Source organism: Felis catus, chromosome A1 (genome assembly GCF_018350175.1).
Source record: "Felis catus isolate Fca126 chromosome A1, F.catus_Fca126_mat1.0, whole genome shotgun sequence".
Classification (NCBI taxonomy): Eukaryota; Metazoa; Chordata; class Mammalia; order Carnivora; family Felidae; genus Felis; species Felis catus.
In genome coordinates, this window is record NC_058368.1 from 148080212 (window position 1) to 148100370 (window position 20159).

Below are 20159 nucleotides of genomic sequence, written 5' to 3' on the forward strand. Positions count from 1 at the left end.
ATCCCTATCAAAATAACACCAGCATTCTTCACAGAGCTAGAACAAACAATTCTAAAATTTGTATGGACCAGAAAAGACCCCAAATGGCCAAAGTAATGATAAAAAAGAAAACCAAAGCTGGAGGCATCACAATTCCAGACTTCAAGCTGTATTGCAAAGCTGTAATTTTCAAGACAGTGCAGTATTGGCACAAAAAAAAAAAACAGACACAGATCAATAGAACAGAATAGGAAACCCAGAAATGGACTACACATGTATGGCCAACTAATCTTCGACAAAATGGGAAAGAATGTCCAATGGAAAAAAGACAGTGTCTTCAGCAAATGATGTTGTAAAAACCCCACAGTGACATGCAGAAGAACGAATCTGGACCACTTCTTACACTATACATAAAAATAAACTCAAAATGGATGAAAGACCTAAACATAGGACAGGAAACCATCAAATTCCAAGAGGAGAAAACAGGCAACACATCTTTGACCTCAGCCACAGCAACTTCATACTAAGTCTCCAGAGGCAAGGGAAACAAAAGTAAAAATGAACTCTTGGGACCTCATCACGATAAAAAGCTTCTGTAAAGTGAGGAAACAATCAACAAAACTAAAAGACAACCTACAGGAAGGGACATAACATACCTGATAAAGGGTTAGTATCCAAAATATATAAAGAACTTAACAAACCCACCACCCAAAAAACAAAACCTTAAATACAGAGAACAAACTGAAGTTTGATGGAAGCATGTTGGGGGGGGGGGGGATGGGCATTAAGAAGGGCATTTGTTGAGATGAGCACTGGGCGTTATATGTAAGTGACAGATCACTAAATACTACTCCTGAAACCACTGTTACACTATATGTTGACTACTTGAATTTAAATTAAAAAATAAAATAAAATAAAATAAAATAAAAATCTTAATTAAAAAAAAAGGAGGAGGAGGAGGAGGAGAATCCCCTCAGAAGAGTCCCATGTCTCTTAAGAACAAGTCTGCTTAGTATCCCTGACATGCTTGGTCACTGACTGGGAGCTAATGAACAATGGCTTTCAGGATGCGTCAGCTGGGGCTCATTGTCAACTTTGCTTCCTGTAGTTGGAAGAATTAAGGCACATCTTGTGGCTCCATAGTTTGACCTCAACTCTCTATATATCTATTGTTTCTTTTAAATAAACCCTTATTTTTAGAACAAATTTAGATTTACACAAAAATTAAAAAGATAATATAGAGTTCTCATACACTCCACACCCAATTTCCTCTAATGTTAACATCTTACACTAGTGTGGTATACAATGACTAAAATTGATAAACCAAATAGTGATACATGAGTAATAATTAAAGGCCATGCTTTATTAAGATTCCCTTAGTTTTCACCTAATGTCCTTTTACCGTTCCAGGATTCCACCTAGAACAGCTCATTATATTTAGTCACCAAGTCTTAATCAGTTCCTCTTGCATTTGCTATGCAAACCAAAATCACATGAAGCTCCTCCAAGGTTCCTGTGATAAATTAGTCTCTCCTGCTTCCATTCTTTACCTCCTGGACCCAAGCACAAGTAAAAGTTTAATATTTAGGAGATTATTCCTAATGCTGGATTATTAGGGATAATAATGAGAAATAATAATTTAATTATTAGATTATTCTTATTCTTTGTAAGAAAATAATGGGAAAGAATGGTATTCTAACATTTAAAAATCCATTGCACCCATGTAGGTGCTACACACATACTTCACCAAATAAAAGGAACAAATTCCTTTTTTTGTATTTTTGTAGCTTGTACAAAGCCCCAGATGGCCTACCTGCAGAATTTTTGTGTTAAACAAACAACTTTCTAACTTATTTTTTCAGTACTAGCCAGTTATTTGATTATTCTGTTCAAATACAATCCTAGTTGATATCATAGATTAAATTTTTAACATAGAGTCTGGTACAGATACTCTGACTTTCTTTAGTAGATATTATTATGAAGACATCTACCAGTTCAGAAAATTAAAACTACTATACCAAATATAAACATGCAAAATATAATAAAACTTGTTTTCTCTTAATATAAATTTACATTATTAAATATTCTGCACAAAATGAACAAGGTGGGTAATTAGCCACTTCCATGATAGACATTACTAAAAGAGAAAGCTACTCTCTTAAGGGTAATACGGGCTCACAGGGCAAAATACAACATAACTGAAGAACAGAGTACTTCAAAAGAAAAACACAAAGTGGATAATATTTATCATCTGAAGAAGAATTATTGAAGCAGTGAACAAATAATTTAAAATAAGTGTAAGTATATTTAATCAAGAAAAGGAAGATATTAACATGTTAGATACTAATGAAATGAAGAACACAGATAGAGAAAAAAACAGTGGAACAGAAACAGCTGAAGAATGAATTTATGAGTTAAATGATTATATGGGGTAAATTTCACAAAAAATGTTGGAATAAAGAACACAAAAGAAAAGTTAAATATAAATAAAAGAAGCATAAATATCCAAATATTATAGATATCTTAAAGAGAAATAAAAAATTGAAAGGATGATAAAAACAATAAAATTTAATTTTTTTTAAATAGAAAGGAGAAAATAATATAGTAATAATGGAGTCAAAATTTCCCAGATTCAGATAAATCTGAAGACCTAAAACTTAACTATTTATAGTCCCCCTGTTAGGTGAGAGAAAGAAAAAATTAACTTAAATATATAGTAATATTTTAGCATATTGGTTATAAATAGAAAATTCCAAACTTCTTAATAAAGTTAACTGATCATGAGTAAGAACATTTGTCAAATATAAAATCAACAAAGAATTAGTACTTAGACTATCCACGGATTTCCTTCAAAACAACAAGAATAAAACAGCAAACACAATTGAAAATCAGGTGAAAGATATGACCAAGATACTTACTGAGGAAGGTACCTGAAAGTCTTATGAGAATATGAAGGAGTGCTTAAAATTTTAATAATCATAAAAATGCAAATCAAAACAAAAATGAGAAATCACTTTCCATACATGCCTTATAATGGTAAAAAGCTAAAAGCTGAAAATATTATTTTTTGGGAAAAAGTGGGAGTATTGAAACTACCATGGATTATAGGTGGGAGGTATAGACTGGCCATTTGGAGTGCCAACTAGTACTATTTTGTAAGATAGCCTGTGACGTAGCATTTTGGCTTTTGAGTAAATGCCCCAAAGGCAAATATATTCAACAATATTCAATGAAGAATTATTTATAGTTGGGGACTTAAAAAAAAAGGTCAGTATTACCAATTAAGAGCGGAAAGGTAAAATAATGTGGATAAATATTATAGAATATAATGGAGAGTTAGAAGAAATAGATTAGATGTGTGTATAGCAATGTAGGCGAATAGGGCACCTGGGTGGCTCAGTAGGTTGAGCGTCTGACTTCGGCTCAGGTCATGATCTCAAGGTTAGTGACTCTGAGCCCAGCGTTGGGCTCTGTGCTGATAGCTCAGAGCCTGGAGACTGCTTTGGATTCTGTCTCCCTCTATTTCTGCCCCTCATCCCCCATTCACACTCTGTCCTCTCTCAAAAATAAATAAAATATATTTAAAAAAATGCAGGTGAACAGAATTTTTTAACATAATATTAAGTTGGGAAAAAAATGAAAATGATATATCATTTGCCAGAATAAATGCCTGCGAATAGGACACAAGACACAATTTACAAGAATGCACACAAAATAAAAAATTGATAATAAATATATCAGAATAACTGCCATAAAGAAACAGAAGGAAAATAGAAATAGGGGACAGAGACAAAAAGGCATAGGTAAACAAAATAAGAACACAGCCATTGCTCAGACCAATGTTCATAATACACCATGATGTGAGGAGTAGGATTAATTCAACTTTGTGCACTTGAGATTGAAGGCAAAAAAAAGAAGAAAAAGAGCCAAGATACTCCCTACTTTGACTAAGTGATTATACAAAGCTTTACTTTTAAGCAGAGTTAAAATACATATTTTTAAAACACTTAAAGCTTATATAATATTTAACAATCATATTTCAATTCATTTTATCACTTCTTATATAGACCTTGGCTATGGGTAAAACTACTTATTTATGCAAGTGTTTTGGGTGCTGTGAAGATTAAGCAATGCAGATAAAACACTTAGCAACCAAATTGAATAATAAACATTCAAAAATATTGGATATATAAATAAAATATAATGGGGCATTAGGACAGTAAAAATAAGCTAAATTTAATTTTTTTTAATTTTCCCTCAAAACATGGATAGTATGATCTCTTCATCCATATTTTACCATTTAAGTGTGTGACTAGTTCCAAAAGACAAACCTCCATTAGAAAGGGTATAGATGAAATTATAAGAATGAAACTTCCCATCTGTGTTCATTGGTTCTCATTTAATGTAAACTGTTATTTCAATTCTCTGAGTCATAATATGCTCCTAAAAATCAGCTCTTTAAACAAAACACCTAGTGAATTTTTTAAGTGATGGTACAGTTTGGATATTGCTTGCATGCTTTTTTTTTTTTTTTTTTGGTCTTATTTTGATTTTCTTCTACAATCACTAAAGTTTATATCTTCAAACAGTTTGCTTTGTATTTTCATGCAGTATTTCTTCTGAAATCATTAATAGGGATTAACAATTAAATATGAGAGACAGTGGATATATCTAAACTTCACAGTTAAGAAAAAGAATAGGCCTTAAGAAAAAGTTTGGAAAGGCATACAAAGATTATTATATTGTAAGTTGCTACACTCAAGGACTAACACAACTGAAGCATTTGAGTAACTTCCAGTTTTGACCCTAACTATCTAAATATGATGATTACTCACTTCTCATACAACACTTCAGCAGTTCTGGCCTTTGTGAGAATATATTTTCTACAAATTGCTAGGAGAAAATTTTTTTAGGCACAAATATTGTCTGCACTGTTATTCTTGATAAACTCCCAGAAATCTAGCTCGGTCTACTACCAGCTGATCCTGGAACACAAAATGCACTAAACAAGCAGATGTCAAATGTTCTCAGGCAAAAATTTGTGACAGATAATATTCTCACATACCCTTTAGGAATTCCCTCCTCTTACATTCATTCACACATCTCTCTCTCTCTCTCTCTCTCTCTCTCTCTCTCTCTCTATATATATATATATATATATATATATATATATATATTTCACTCTGTAGCCAGCCATAACTTGACATCATACTATTTCCTAAAATAATGTTCTCAAAGTATAGTGTTAAAAACCCATACAAGAATGACTTCTGGTTTATTAAAAATTCAGATCCTGGACTCCATAACAGACCTTATAATAAATAGTAACCCTATTCTATAAGATGTGAATATTTTTAAAAAAGTATCTCAGTTGCTATTATATACACTACATTGAGATTTTGCTCTAAGCAGTCAGGGCTAGTGACTGCAAAGAGTCCTCAAACGCATGAAGATCTCAAGGCACAATGCACCAAAATATAGCAGATACTATTTAAGAGTAAATTAGAAGAATTTGACTAGTCACTATATTACTATTAAAGAACAAAAGTTAATACTATTCACTGAAGAATTAAACTAACAATCATGAAAGGTTAAATGGTTTGACACACTGTCAGAGTACCTGAATTTATATTTATTCAATTGAAAATAAACTTAATTGAGCAGTTAATGATTACTTTACTCTGTCCCCTACAGCAAAGGAATATTCTCCTCAGCAAGAATAAAGTGGCTCTATACAGAATCCATATGTAAAATGAATACTTCAAAATAAAATCTATCCCTTTTAAAGAAGATTTAGAAAATGAGTGGTCAGAGAAGTTGGGGCTACACTCCTGAACTTTTTATGGAAGAGAGGTCAAAGTGGGATTTCTTGAGTACATTTTATCTTAAATGTTAGATAGGCAGAAGCTGTCACTTACAAAGATCAGAAATTTCTACTTTTAATTAATTTTTGGTAACTTTGAAGTATGTTTTAAATAATTAATCCATTTAAAATAATAGCTTTATGTCAACTGACACTTTGTCTTTTAAAAAATTACTGTGATATAATTGACATATAACATTGTGTATGTTTATGGTATACAACATATTGATTTCATCAGGGGCATATATTGTGAATGATTCCAGTGTAGCTTTACCTGATACTTTTCATCAACTCACATAATTACCATTTCTTTTTTGTGTTGAGAACATTTTTTGGGGGGTATTTCTATGTATTTTTTTAATTTATATCCAAGTTAGTTAACATATAGTGCAACAATGATTTCAGGAGTACATTCCTTAATGCTCCTAACCCATTTAACCCATCCTCCCTCCCACAACCCCTCCAGTAACCCTGTTTGTTCTCCATATTTAAAAGTCTCTTATGTTTTGTCCCCCTCTGTGTTTTCATATTATTTTTGCTTCCCTTCCCTTATGTTCATCTGTTTTTTATCTTAAAGTCCTCATATGAGTGAAGTCATATATTTGTCTTTAACTGCCTAATTTTTCACTTACCATAATACCCTTTAGTTCCATCCATGTAGTTGCAAATGGCAAGATTTCATTCATTTTGATTGCCAAGTAATACTCCACTGTATGTGTGTATGTGTATATGTGTGTGTGTGTGTGTGTGTGTGTGTGTGTGTATATACATACCACATCTTTCTTTAACCATTCAACCATCAATGGGCACTTGGGCTCTTTCCAAACTTTTACTATTGTTGATAGTGCTGCTATAAACACTGGGGTGCATGTGTCCCTTCGAAAAAGCATATCCGTATCCCTTGGAGAAATACCTAGCAGACGTAGTAGTGCAATTGTTGGGTCATAGGGTAGTTCTATTTATAACTTTTTGAGGAACCTCCATACTGTTTTCCAGAGTTGCACCAGCTGCATCGCCACCAGCAGTGCAAAAGAGATCATCTTTCCCCGCATTCTCATCAACACGTTGTTGCCTGACTTGTTAATGTTAGCCATTTCTGAAAGATGTGAGGAGGTATCTCATTGGAGTTTTGATTTGTATTTCCCTAATGATCAGTGATGTTGAGCATTTTCTCAGGTGTCGGTTGGCCATCTGGACCTTCTTCAGAGAAGTGTCTATTCATGTCTTTTCCCCATTTCTTCACTGGATTATTTGGTTTTGGGGTGGTGACTTTGATAAGTTCTTTATAGATTTTGGGTACTAACCCTTTATCTGATAGGTCATTTGCAAATATCTTCTCCCATTCCATCGGTTGCCTTTTAGCTTTGCTGATCATTTCCCTCACTGGGCAGAAGCTTTTGTTTTGATGGGGTCCCAACAGTTCATTTTTGTGTCCTTTGCCTCCAGAGAAGTATTGAGTAAGAAGTTGCTATGGTCAAGATCAAAGAGGTTTTTTCCTGCTTTCTCCTTGAGGATTTTGATGGCTTCCTGTCTTACATTTAAGTCATCCATTTTGAGTTTATTTTTGTGTATGGTATAAGAAAGTGGTCCAGGTTCATTTTTCTGCATGTCACTGTCCAGTTTTCCCAGCACCACTTGAAGAGACTGTCTTTATTCCATTGGGTATTCTTTCCTGCTTTGTCAAAGATTAGTTGCCCATATGCTTGTGGGTCCATTTCTGGGTTCTCTATTCTGCTCCATTGATCTGAGTGTCTGTTTTTGTGCCAGTACCATACTGTCTTGATGATTAAAGCTTTGTAATACATCTTGAAGCCTGGGATTATTCTGCCTCCTGCTTTGGTTTTCTTTTTCAAGATTGCTTTGGCTATCTGGGGTCTTTTGTGGTTCCATACAAATTTTAGGATGGTTTGTTCTAGCTCTGTGAAGAATGCTGATGTTATTTTGATAGGGATTACATTTGAATATGTAGATTGCTTTGGGTAGTATTGACTTTTAGCAATATTTTTCTTCCTATCCAGGAGCATGGAATCTTTTTCCATTCTTTTGTGTCTTCTTCAATTTTTTTCATAAGCTTTCTATAATTTTCAGTACACAGATTTTCCAACTATTTGGTTAGATTTATTCCCAGGTATTTTATGGTTTTTGGTGCAACTGTAAATGGGATCAATTCCTTGGTTTCTCTTTCTTTTGATTCATTATTAGTGTATAGGAATGCAACCAATTTCTGGACAATGATTTTATATACTGCCACTTGGCTGAATTGATGGATCAGTTCTAGCAGTGTTTGGGTGGAATCTTTTGAGTTTTCCATATAGAGTATCATGTCATCTGCAAAGAGTGAAAGTTTGACCTCTTCCTGGCCAATTTAGATGCCTTTTATTTCTTTGTGTGGTCTGATTGCTGAGGCTAAGATTTCCAATACTATATTGAATAACAGTGGTGAGAGTGGACATCCCTGTCTTATTCCTGACCTTAGGGGGAAAGCTCTCATTTTTTCCCCACTGAGGATGATATTAGTGTTGGGTGTTTCATAAATGGCTTTAATGATCTTGAGGAATGATCCTTCCATACCTATTTTCTTAAGGATTTTTATCAAGAAAGGATGCTGTATTTTGTCAAATGTTTTCTCTGCATCTATTGAGAGGATCATATGGTTCTTGTTCTTTCTGTTATTGATGTGATGAATCACATGGATTGTTTTGCGGATATTGAACCAGCCCCACATCCGAGGTATAAATCCCAGTTGGTTGTGGTGAATAATTTTTTTAATGTGTTATTGAATCTAGTTGGCTAATATCTTGTTGAGGATTTTTGTATCCGTGTTCATCAGGGAAAGTGGTCTATAGTTCTTTTTAGTGGGGTCTTTGGTTTTGGAATGAAGGTAATTCTGACTTCATAGAAAAGTTTGGAAGTTTTCCTTCCATTTCTATTTTTTGGAACAGCTTCAAGAGAATAGGTGTTAACTCTTCCTTAAATGTTTGGTAGAATTCCCCTGGAAAGCCATCGGGACCTGGACTCTTGTTTTTTGGGAGATTTTTGATTACTAATTCAGTTTCTTTCTGGTTATGGGTCTGTTCAAATTTTCTATTTCTTCCTGTTTCAGTTTTGGTAGTTTATGTTTCCATGTAGTAGTTTGGTAGTTTATGTTGTCCATGTCTTCCAGAGTGCCCATTTTATTGGCATATAATTGCTCATAATATTCTCTTATTACTGTTAGTATTTCTGCTGTGTTGGTTGTGATCTCTCCTCTTCCTTCTTGATTTTATTTATTTGGATACTTTCCTTTTTCTTTTTGATCAAACTTGCTATGGGCTTATCAATTTTGTTAATTCTTTCAAAGAACTAGCTCCTGGTTTCAGTGATCTGTTTTTTGTTTTGTTTTTTTGTTTTGTTTTGTCTTTGATAACATTAATTTCTGCTCTAATCATTATTATTTCCTGTCTTCTGCTGGTTTTGGATTTAATTTGTTGTTCTTTTTCCAGCTCTTTAAGGTATAAGGTTAGGTTGTATATCTGAGACCTTTCTTCCTTCTTTAGGAAGGCCTGGATTGCTATCTATATACTTCCCTCTTATGACTGCCTTTGCCATGTCCCAGAGGTTTTGGGCTGTGGTGTTATCACTTTCATTGGCTTCCACGTACCTTTTAATTTCCTCTTTAACTTCTTGGTTAGCCCATTCATTCTTTAGTAGGATGTTCTTTAGTCTCCAAGTATTTGTTATCATTCCAAATATTTTCTTGTGGTTGATTTCAAGTTTCATTGCGCTGTGGTCTGAAAATATGCATGGTATGATCTCGAACTCTTTGTACTTGTTGAGGGTTTATTTGTGTCCCAGTACATTGATCTATTCTGGGGAACGTTCCATGTGCACTTGAGAAGAATGCATATTCTGCTGCTTTAGGATGAAATGTTCTGAATATATCCATTAGTCCTTCTGATCCAGTCAACTGACAATTGTTTTAAGTCTGACTACCTTGTTTTGACAAGCCCTCTTCTCGATCAACATTTACTCACAAAATCAGTGCTGATTCTTACTAAATTCCTAGGTGAAAATAAGCAAATTAAAAAAAAAAATACAACAGATACTATGGATTAGTCAAAGAAAACCCAAATAGCTCAACATATTTATATATGTTGTATTTGTGCACATATGTGTGTGTCATATGCTGTTTTAATGTGTCAACTTGACAAAGATGAACTGTATTATTTTTTCTAGATTTACTTTTCTTATATGTTTTGGTTATGGGAGGCCACAAAGAGAATTCTTGGAGATCTGGAAAGCAAAAGGGACACAGCAGCCATTTTGTAGCAGAAATACACATTGTTGCTGATTAGCAGATTCACCTTATTAGTGTAAAGGGGAAGCTGGGCATGTAATAGCACTCCCTTCTCAAGATCAACCATCAGCTTCTCTCATTCCTCGACCAGGTGTGCTTATCTTTGTGACAAAGGGCCCTAGCATATACAGAATACTCTTGTACCAGACTTGAGTCCCACTGGGGCTCCAGCTCATGCTTGTAGGTTCCAGGCTGCCCTTGATTTTTTCCATTTGCATCCAACTTCCTTTCCTGACTACCTACGGACTCTGAGCTCTGGCAAGAGATGTGGGGATAACAGTAAGACAAATTTCCTGTAACAAATGCATTAACATATATGTATATTTATAGCTCCTACTGGTTCTGCTCCTCTGGTTGGATCCTAAGTGATAAGTATATGTGCATGTGTTCTCACAACTATCTTATGAAATAATTTCCTGTTTTATCCCCATTTGGAGAGGAGGATCAAAAAACTTGCATAAGGATGCATGGCAAGTAAGTAATGCAGTCAGGATCAGAACCAGTAATATAAGCTTTATTTTTAAAAAAAGAAGAAAAAATTGACCTTTGGCACAGTAACCCACTTAAGTATAACCTACTAATACATAGTAGGTACTCTCAAGATTTAATTTTTCCCTTTTGAGGAGACTTTCCACACCAAAATGTCTCAACTAACAGTGCAAGAATCCTTATGAACTGTATAGAGTATGCATCCACTAAACTTGCACATAATGAACAAGAAACACAGTCAATGTTTTGTTTTTGTTATCATTGTACTGCTCTCTCAAGGTGAACCAAAAATGAATGATTAATCACCTGGTTATATTTGGCTTTATTTATGGAATCTCACACAATCAATAATTTATTGCTCTCTGGAAAAAGTAACTCACAGACACTGAAAATGTAATGTTCTTTCCTTCCAGAAATAAAGAGAACATGTACTTGATTTTTTGGAGATAACAGGGTAGCAGATGAGTGTGAATTTGACACTGACTATGAAACCACCTAATCTTAAGTGGCAGAAAAGCCGCAGTAACATTTTGGGAGTTTTTGGTTTTACCCATTCAAACACAAAAAGCTCATTTGTAACTAACGTATAAAATAAATTCAATGAATGGTATCCATTAACTAGCAGTGACAGTACTGTTTTTATTTTTTTGTTTATTGTTTGTTCTTTTTTTAATTAGAATTTAACTGGCCTAGAAATAATGGAAATAAAGTATTTAACATGGCCATTGACTCTAATTGTTCACATGTTCCATCATGTTGATTTTTTTTCTTAGGCCAATTTAACAAGGACAAGTTTATGGCATTTTTTACTCATTCTTTTTGGTTTCTTATTTCATTGTCAGAGAATCATTTAAAACAAAGGAAAAATGGGTATTTTAGCCTGATGAAGGCAAGTAAGTAGTATCATATGTGGCGTGTTATACAAAAGGAAAGCTGAGAGATCAGGCAGAATGCAAGGCATATAATCTAAATGTCTCACAACAGCAAACAATACACGACAATTTCACACATTGGGGCACCTAAGTTAAATTAACTTGGGTTCCATGATTCTGTCCAGAGACACCCTGGCAAGGGTAAGATACAGCTGGTCATGCAATATTTCCCCAGAAAATTCTCTGTATGTGCTAAAGACAGGGAATCAAGAAGAATGGGTTTAGGAGAGAAAGAGGGAGAGAGAGAAGGGTAGTGGGGAGAGCGAAAAGGCATGTTCATTGGAAAACTTCATTCAGACTTCATTTTCAGGACTCTATTCAGACTCTTGTCTATTTCTGTGCCAGACTGCTAGCCATAGTGAGGCCTAAACCCAATCCTGCAGCTAACTGTGATAATGATGGCTCTCTCACTAGCAAAACCAGGAGGATAAAATCTGTGGGGCCTATATCACAGCTTGTTTCACTACTTCCTTCTCTAACTTCACAAATCCCACTTTCACAGCTTCAACCCACTATTTCAAGGAGTGACTTCCGTGTGGAATGGGTCCTACTTGCCTTATAAGGTATTATATCCCCATAGCCTGGCACATGGGAGGAATAATTATTTACTTACTGAAAAAGTTATTTTTTTAATTAACGAATGAGTTAATCAAAAAAGGATTATGTATTTTATTGTTTGTTTCAGAAAGGGCGGATCTACATTTAACTTTGCATCTGAATTCATCTTTTTTTTTTTCCAAATTAAATGACTGCTTTCACACTTCACTATAATCCTAAAAGGAGGCACATTAGAATTTGTTTTCAGTTACTGGTAACAATTATAGATTAACACTAAGCAGTGGCAGAGGTCCAAACAGCTACATCAAAAAGATATATGAAGGTGGAGAAAGTATTGTCCATTTTAGTACCAATGATAGCATACTCTACCCTTATAAAGACAAAAAAAAAAAAACACAAGAAAAAAGAAAGAGAACTTCTTGGCATTAAAAATAAACGTACTTTCATGTTAAAATGTTTAAAAGTAAAACAATAATGTGGGTAAATGGAAGATAGTAATGATTTATTTCCAATGATTTTGGCAGTTGTTGATGGTCTTAATTATATAGTTATTTTCCATTTTGGGCTATATTAATGAACTTAGGATATTTTAATTGTAATTTTTTTCCTAGTTAACTTTTGTCCTCTGATATGTGTCTGCTAGTCTGTGAGATGATATATCTCAGAACAGCATGCCTAAATGCCACCTGTAAAAACAGCAGGAAAGCAATATAGTGAGGAACAAAACAGCAGGTAAGATACTGTTTGTGTAAGTGCCAGCTACTTATTTGTTAAAGCTAATGAGGTGTAAAAGATAATGCGACTTATCCTCATCTTGTCCAGAATCTGGAGGCAAGTTGAGAAGTCAGTCCCAAGAGTAAAGGATGGAAAATTGCCTAGAATGAATAAAATCAATGGACAACAGGAAATAATGACATTTATGTCCTGAGTTTACAATAACCAGGTGCCAAGTTAGAAGAGATTTTGGCCGTATGTGATTAAAGGAGTTTATTCTCTTAAGTTTTAATTTAATGCCTATCAATGCTGAAGAGAGATCTAGATGGATGTGTGAAGTTTCTCTTTTTTTTTTTTTTAATTTTTTAATGTTTATTTATGAGACGGGGAGGAGAGGAGCAGAAAAAGAGGGAGACACAGAATCTGAAGCAGGCTGCAAGGCTCCAGGCTCTGAGATGTCAGCACCAAGCCCAAAGTGGGGATCAAACTCACAAACTGTAACATCATGACCTGAGCCGAAGTCAGATGCTTAACCAACTGAGCCAACCAGGTGCCCCTGAAGTTTCTCTCTGAAGCAGGGCAGTGAGGAGTGCAATGTGATGGTTCCATCTTCAGAAATTAAAGTGCCAAAGTAAAGTGAGGTATTATCTCATTTCTTATCATCAGCTAAATCAGGAGACATTGTGAGATCAAGTCCTAAATATTTTTTTTTAATTCTTTTGGTAATATTAGAAATTATCTCTTTTTGCTCCAGTAAGATACATCTGTGCTTACTCTTCATAAAATCAAACTCTATTAATACATATTAAGGTAACAGAGACAATACTAAAAAAAGTGGTGTGTGCAAGTTTGTAATTCTCTGTGTATCACCTACTCACTATTGGGGATTTCATGAAGGAGTCTTAAAGACAAAATGTTTTGAAAATTCAAACCTCTGTTGATAGACATTTTTTTCTTTAATTCTCCTTTTGTAGCTCATAATTCTCAAATTTTGGCATACATTTACACTATGGAAGTTGTATATATAAAACCATGTATACTTTGAATGGTTTAAAATGCTTTATTTTGGCCCACATGCAAACTCTTTGGCCTAATTCCATCTAAAATGCAATCTAGGGATATCTGGGTGCCTCAATCTGTGAGTGTCTGACTCTTGATTTTGCCTCAGGTCATGATGACAGTTTGTGGGTTCGAGACCCATGTCTGGCTCCACACCAGCAGTGTGGAGCCTGCTTGGGATTCTCTCTCTGCCCCTCCCATGTCAGCACTCTCTCTCTCAAAATAAATAAGTAAACCTCAAAAAAATAAAATAAAAATAAAACACTAAAATCCATCCTAGGTTGTGTGAATCTGGGAACAAAAATTTAAGAATTTTACAAAATCCCTAAACCTTTACAATGCTTTCTCACTTTTGTAATTCTAGCAATTATGGACTTGGCTTACCTGATTTTAAGCAATGCCTTCGAAATTCCAAAATCCATACAACAGGCCATTGAAGGCTGAAGGAACACACAGACTTTCTCTTTTGAGGAAACTTCAGGTCTGTTTTTAAGGCCTTTCAACTGACTGAAACAATTACCCCCACCCCCCCACCCCCAGATAACTGGGGACTACAATCTAGCGAAAGTGATACATGAACTAATGCAACTGTTATTTCCTGCAAATTAGAATAAACTATATTTTTTCCAAGGAACAAGTAAATGATACGGATGACCTGTTTTATAGAGCATGTAGAATGGAAACCATACTTTGTTTTTCCCATATGTTTTTGGAATAATCATTTGTTCTTTGAAGGACCATGGAGTGTACTTGCATTTTTATTACAAGTTTTAGCTTGTATCACAGAAAATTTCAAGCATATATTATAATGCAGACAACAATACAATAAAGCCCGATGTAGCCATAATCCAACTTCAGCAATTATCAACATTCTGCTAGTCTTAATATACTTATACATATGTACTCCTGCCTGGATTTGATTCTCAATCTAAGGAAAGTATGAGGAAATCTACCTGGTTGAGAGAATAGCCGAGTTACGTTTTTCATTTCAATCCAGATGATAACCCTTGTGAGTACAAGATGGTCAGAATAAACTGCACTACTGTTTTCTTTCTATTTTAACTTTTCCCCCCCTGGCAAATGTAGTTGAATTTTATGACACCACCATTTACTGAATGTATGTAATTTTCCTACTGAATAATAATATATTAATAAAATACTAGAGAAAGACAACAGAGAGTAATAAGAAACCTAGGTAGATAGTAGGGTTCTTTACCTGTTATTTTTTTAAACAAGGTAATTTAAAAGTATATGAAAATAATCCTTTAATAATATAGCAAAAATAAGGTTAGTGTTTGAAATGGCATTGGAAAGTAAGGTGGGAGACGAGACAAGAAATTTACTTATTTATTCTTTGTAAGTTTTCAGGCTACAGCACAGTTGATGAAATGGTGGAAAGCCACATTGCTTTTAGCCAGTGCTGTATTGCTTTAATGTAAAACTCATGCTCAATTGCCATTTTCCCTCTGAAGATTTAAATGAGCCAATGGATTCTGAAAAATGGCCTGGCAGTGAGTCTAACAAAGTTACGGTGTTAACAGCAGTTGAGATCTCTATTTTGTACCAGAAATAGGTATGTTAGAGTCCATGGAGAAGGGAGGGGAGGGGAAGGGAGAGGCTCCTTAAAATTATTTAGTAACAGAAATGAATGCCACATGATTATTACCCTTGTCTTAGGGAAATATGCATGATAATGTATTCATTATTGATTCTTTCTCTGTAGGACTCCTGCTTTGGCTCATTGCTCATTTTAAATGGCTCAGTAAGTCACAAGAGTTGTCAGTGCTTCCTCACTTAGCTTTACATCATTTGTTTACTGCATCTGCTCAATAATAGTCTGCTTTATGAATGAGCTCCTATAGATTGTGAGGATTTAATGCATAATGCAGGTGTATATTAAATCTGTTACACATATGTCATGACCACAATGGAATTGTTTGGAGACAACTATAGATAACTGTGCATTATTTTATTTCGTATCCCAAAGGTTTAGCATGGTTCCTAGAACACAGTATGTACCCTATGAATGCTTACTGAATGATGGATCTGCAAATGAATGAATGAAATAAAAATACAGAAAAAAAAGCTGATTTTAAAAACAAAACTGCACAGTGGCATACACTGATGTTCTCTGCCTGAAAATCAAAATAATTTACAATGAAACCTCCTCTTCAAGGACTAGCTTGATTCTCATATTCTTCATAGGTCTTACTTGATCACTTCATCAAATGTTATTATATCCTTTGATTAATTAGCTGCCACTTTAGAGTAACTTAGTTGGAGAAAGAAGATAAACAAATGACGCCTTAAATAATCATGTATAAATAGAAAAATAAGACCAACATAATTCTTGGTTTGCACTGTGTTTTACCTTTAAAAAATTCAATATTAATGTTCGTATTCATGTGCATTGAACTTACATCACTACTAACCATGAGTAGAAGTTCCCCAAGCACCTTGTAAACAGGATACACAGCAGGTTCTCACCACGAGGCAAATCTGTTTGAAATATAAAATTTTACAAGACCCCATTTAAAAATTTCCCTGTTTTAGAAAGACTCTTATTTCAATTAAGTATTTTTCTATGCAACAGACATACACTTGAGAGGGGATAAATATTGAGAAGTTAGCATTTTTCACATTTGAGGGCTAACACTGGAATGACAGCAATCTTTTTTTTTTTTCCAAAAACAAAATAAAAGATACAATAAGTCACATCAATATATTTAAATTTATGTTTTAAAATAAATTAGAGTAACTATTAGTTCTCTCACTATTCCTCCAAAATTTTTGTGTTAAAATCCTGTATTAATTATTTCTAAAAACGGTGTATTTGTTTTGATACGCGTGAAATATATCTGCATCATGAATTAATCTGAGAAAATTTCACTGGAGTCGTGCCAAAGCCACATTCATTGATTAACCCATTTAATCCACAAATATTTATTGATATGCTAATTGCTGGGTTTAAATAGCTTTTATTTTTAACCACCCCTGCACTGCCTTTGGACCAGAGCCCTTTCCTCCGGACCTTACCTCGCCGCGCCCCTTGGAAGAGGAACCGCTGAACTATGACTCGAGTGGGGAGTAGGGTAGCAAGGCCTCCACCAGAACTGGGGCTTGCTTCTTAGGTGGGGTGCGCCAGACGTTTTTATGGAAAACACAGAGAGAAGGAGCCTCGGGGACCCACGGCTCCCGGCAGATTCTCCTCCCAGGATTCCCCTGGCATGCCTCTGGAACTCGTGAGATCCCGCGAGAGCCACTTCCTCTGGGAAGAGCCGCGAGTGGAAGAACTAGCAGTAACTTGTTCCTGATTCCTATTTTCTGAGCCGCCCCTGACGCAACGCGCCTCCAACCCTATCTTTTCCTGCCCTTCCATCTGGTTTCTCCTACTCTCCCTAAACACTGCGTGTCCTACCTTAAGAGCTCCAGCTGCTACATTTTCCTTCCTTGAAATCGCACACTCCACCCACCACCTGGACCACGCCTAGTGGGGACAAAGGGCTTCACCTGTGGTGCCGCCCCTCCCCCTAAAGAAAAGAACAGGGAAGACAAATGGAGGTGAGGGATAGGGGTGAACAGGATAAGGAAGAAGTATTGTGTCTTCACTATCTAGCCCTACAAACAGGTCAAGGAATCAGAACCCTGGTGCATGGTAATAGCAGGCAGTTCATGCTGGGACAGGGTGGCAACTCCAGGTCTGGGTCTAAGGCATCATTCTCCACCATCTGAAGGCAAGGGGGACCTAGTAGATGTTGACACAGGTAGAGAAGTTTCTGATGTTGCTCAGGTAGCACAGTCATTAATAAAGGTACATTTCAAATCCAAGGGCCCCAAAAAGTAGCAAATCTTTTTGAGACAGTAAGTACTCTTGATGTTTCCATGTTACTTGATGTAAATAAAACATCCAGAATTCTAAGACCTGTAGTAAAAACTTACCTAGAGTGATTTCCACAATAATTGCACTAAACACAATTGCAAGTTTAAAATATGAATTTAATGAGATGATTTATCAAGGTTTTCATGAGATCACAACTAAGGTGAAGATTGTAAATTACCATGTGAATTTGCACTTGATTATTCTTTGAGAAATCACAGATGCACCTGCTTTACAAAACCAATGAGATCATAAAAATACAAGTTTTGTCTTTCATCTCTAACTCCTCCCTTTAGATACACCCTCATTGCAACTGTTTTTGTTTTTGTTTTTGTTTCCCACTCATGATTCTGACTCATCTTCTGTTTAGCCTCTTGTTCTAGCTTTCAGGCAGTTGTCTACATCATATTCTCAGCTACATGGATCGGGTCATATGGGTGCGAGGGGGAAGTGAAGATGCAGCTTTTCCTGTTTATAGATCTTGCAGTCTTTAAAAGGAAGAAAAGCAAGATGGGATTAAAGAGAGGCTTTCTCATGATGCAACTTCAGAGTGAGAAAATTAAAGTCTGTAGGCTAACATACTTTTCTGCTAATTCTGACAGTGTCGATTCTTCTTGGCATAATACCCACTCTCGTTATGCTTACACAACCTCTGACATTTTGCTTTGTTCCTCCAAACTTGGTATTGACCACGACTACAGAAGATAGAATACTAAATATCCTTCCTCAGGAAGGAAGTAGAAAAAGAAAGACTGGAAGAAAATCCCATCCTGCTAAAGACAGAAAATCTTTAAAAGTTATCCTCAGAAGAGGGGTGCCTGGGGGACTCAGTGGGTTGAGCGTCCCACTTCGGCTCAGGTGATGATCTCACAGGCTCAGGTCGTGATCTCACAGTTCGTGAGTTCGAGCCCCACATTGGGCTGACAGCTCAGAGGCTGTACCCTGCTTATCATTCTGTGTCTCTCGCTCTCTCTCTCTCTGCTCCTTCCCTGCTCACATGCTGTCTCTCTCTCTCTCATTAATTAATTAATTAATTAATTTTAAAATTATCCTCAGAAGAGACCTTTGGGATAGTTATACTTAATTACAGTAAGTTTATTATGCTTTATAGAAGAAGAGATGGACTAAAGAAGTTGCAAGTAGGCCACTATAGCCTGCTTTAGTCCTCAGTTATAGAAGCAGTTTTAAAGGAAGCATTTTTGTTTTAATTACTAATACAGAGACGCAGTGCAGTTGAGCCATTGCAAAAGTGGCTATGTTTTTATACAGGTGGGTGACCTGGTTGAGAATCACTGGCTGAATCTGCAGGGTAGCTTCTGGGAATACTTGCCTGGATGAGGGATTCAAATAAAGACACAAAGATTAGATTGTGCTGCGCAAATGCTTAGTCTCCAGCTGAATGTTTCCATTAGGTTTGGTGGGCAACTGAGATATATAAAGGATCATAGCCCCATCACAATGAACCATTTAAACAAGGAAGCTTTGTTTTCCTTATACACACAGAAATAATTGACTATTTTTGTCATAATTGTGCTAGTTTCTCATCAGGTGAATATAATACGGGCTTCTGAAGCATAGCAAGATAACCTACAAGTAGGTAATACTGAGAAAAAGTGAATATGCTCCCCTCCCCCTTTTGCTGATCCTTATGTAAGTCAGGTGGAGTGAAGGAATGTTGAGGGGGTAATTAAGTCTCTAATACCAGTAATAAACCTTTCAGACCAATCCATATAGAAAATTTCACATTCTCCTCTAACAACTAAATGACACAGGTCTTGAGGATAAAACAGAAGCTTAATAGATAAAGAGTCTAGATGTTGATTAATAAGGAAGCTGTCTGAAATGGGTAACAGATTTCATTTGGAAGTGAGTTTTATCTTTATCTTTTAAAACTAATGGCAGAATTTCTTGCTAGAAATATAGAGGTGCTAGCTACAGTGAATTTACCTCCTATTTCTTAATCAATGAAATTTAAACAAAAGGAATAGATAAAACAGGTGAGTTTTTTCTGCTAGATTGCAAATAGAGTTAAGAATGAAAGGAAGGGAAACAGGTGAAAGTACAAGCCACAGAAATAAATCGTGTCATATCTAATTAGTGCAAGTAACTAATTGAAAATTGAACCAGTGCTAGAATAAATCCAGGACCTTTCCTTGTATATCATTAAAACAGTGTAATCACAATAGCTTTGGGGAGGATTAATAGTCAGGTCATTTAATGGTACAGTTTTAAAAATATCAGCATTTGAAAAATCATTTGAAAATAATCAACAGGGATTGAAAGATGCTTATTTATTTTTGACAGAGAGTAAGAGAGTGTGAGCGGGGGAGGGGCAGAGAGAGCAGGAGAGAC

At 35.4% G+C, this 20159-nt stretch overlaps 1 long non-coding RNA gene across 1 annotated transcript in view; it reads right to left on the reverse strand.

Annotated features, from left to right (window-relative positions):
* LOC109502801 overlaps positions 1–17666 on the reverse strand; it is a 91576-nt gene extending 73910 nt beyond the window's left edge. The window contains exons 1-2 of the long non-coding RNA XR_002743775.2: positions 16967–17666; positions 16363–16429 (exon numbers count right to left, since the gene is read on the reverse strand). This is a non-coding gene — a long non-coding RNA (uncharacterized LOC109502801). The remainder of the gene's footprint in view (positions 1–16362; positions 16430–16966) is intronic.
* Positions 17667–20159: the final 2493 nt, after the last annotated feature.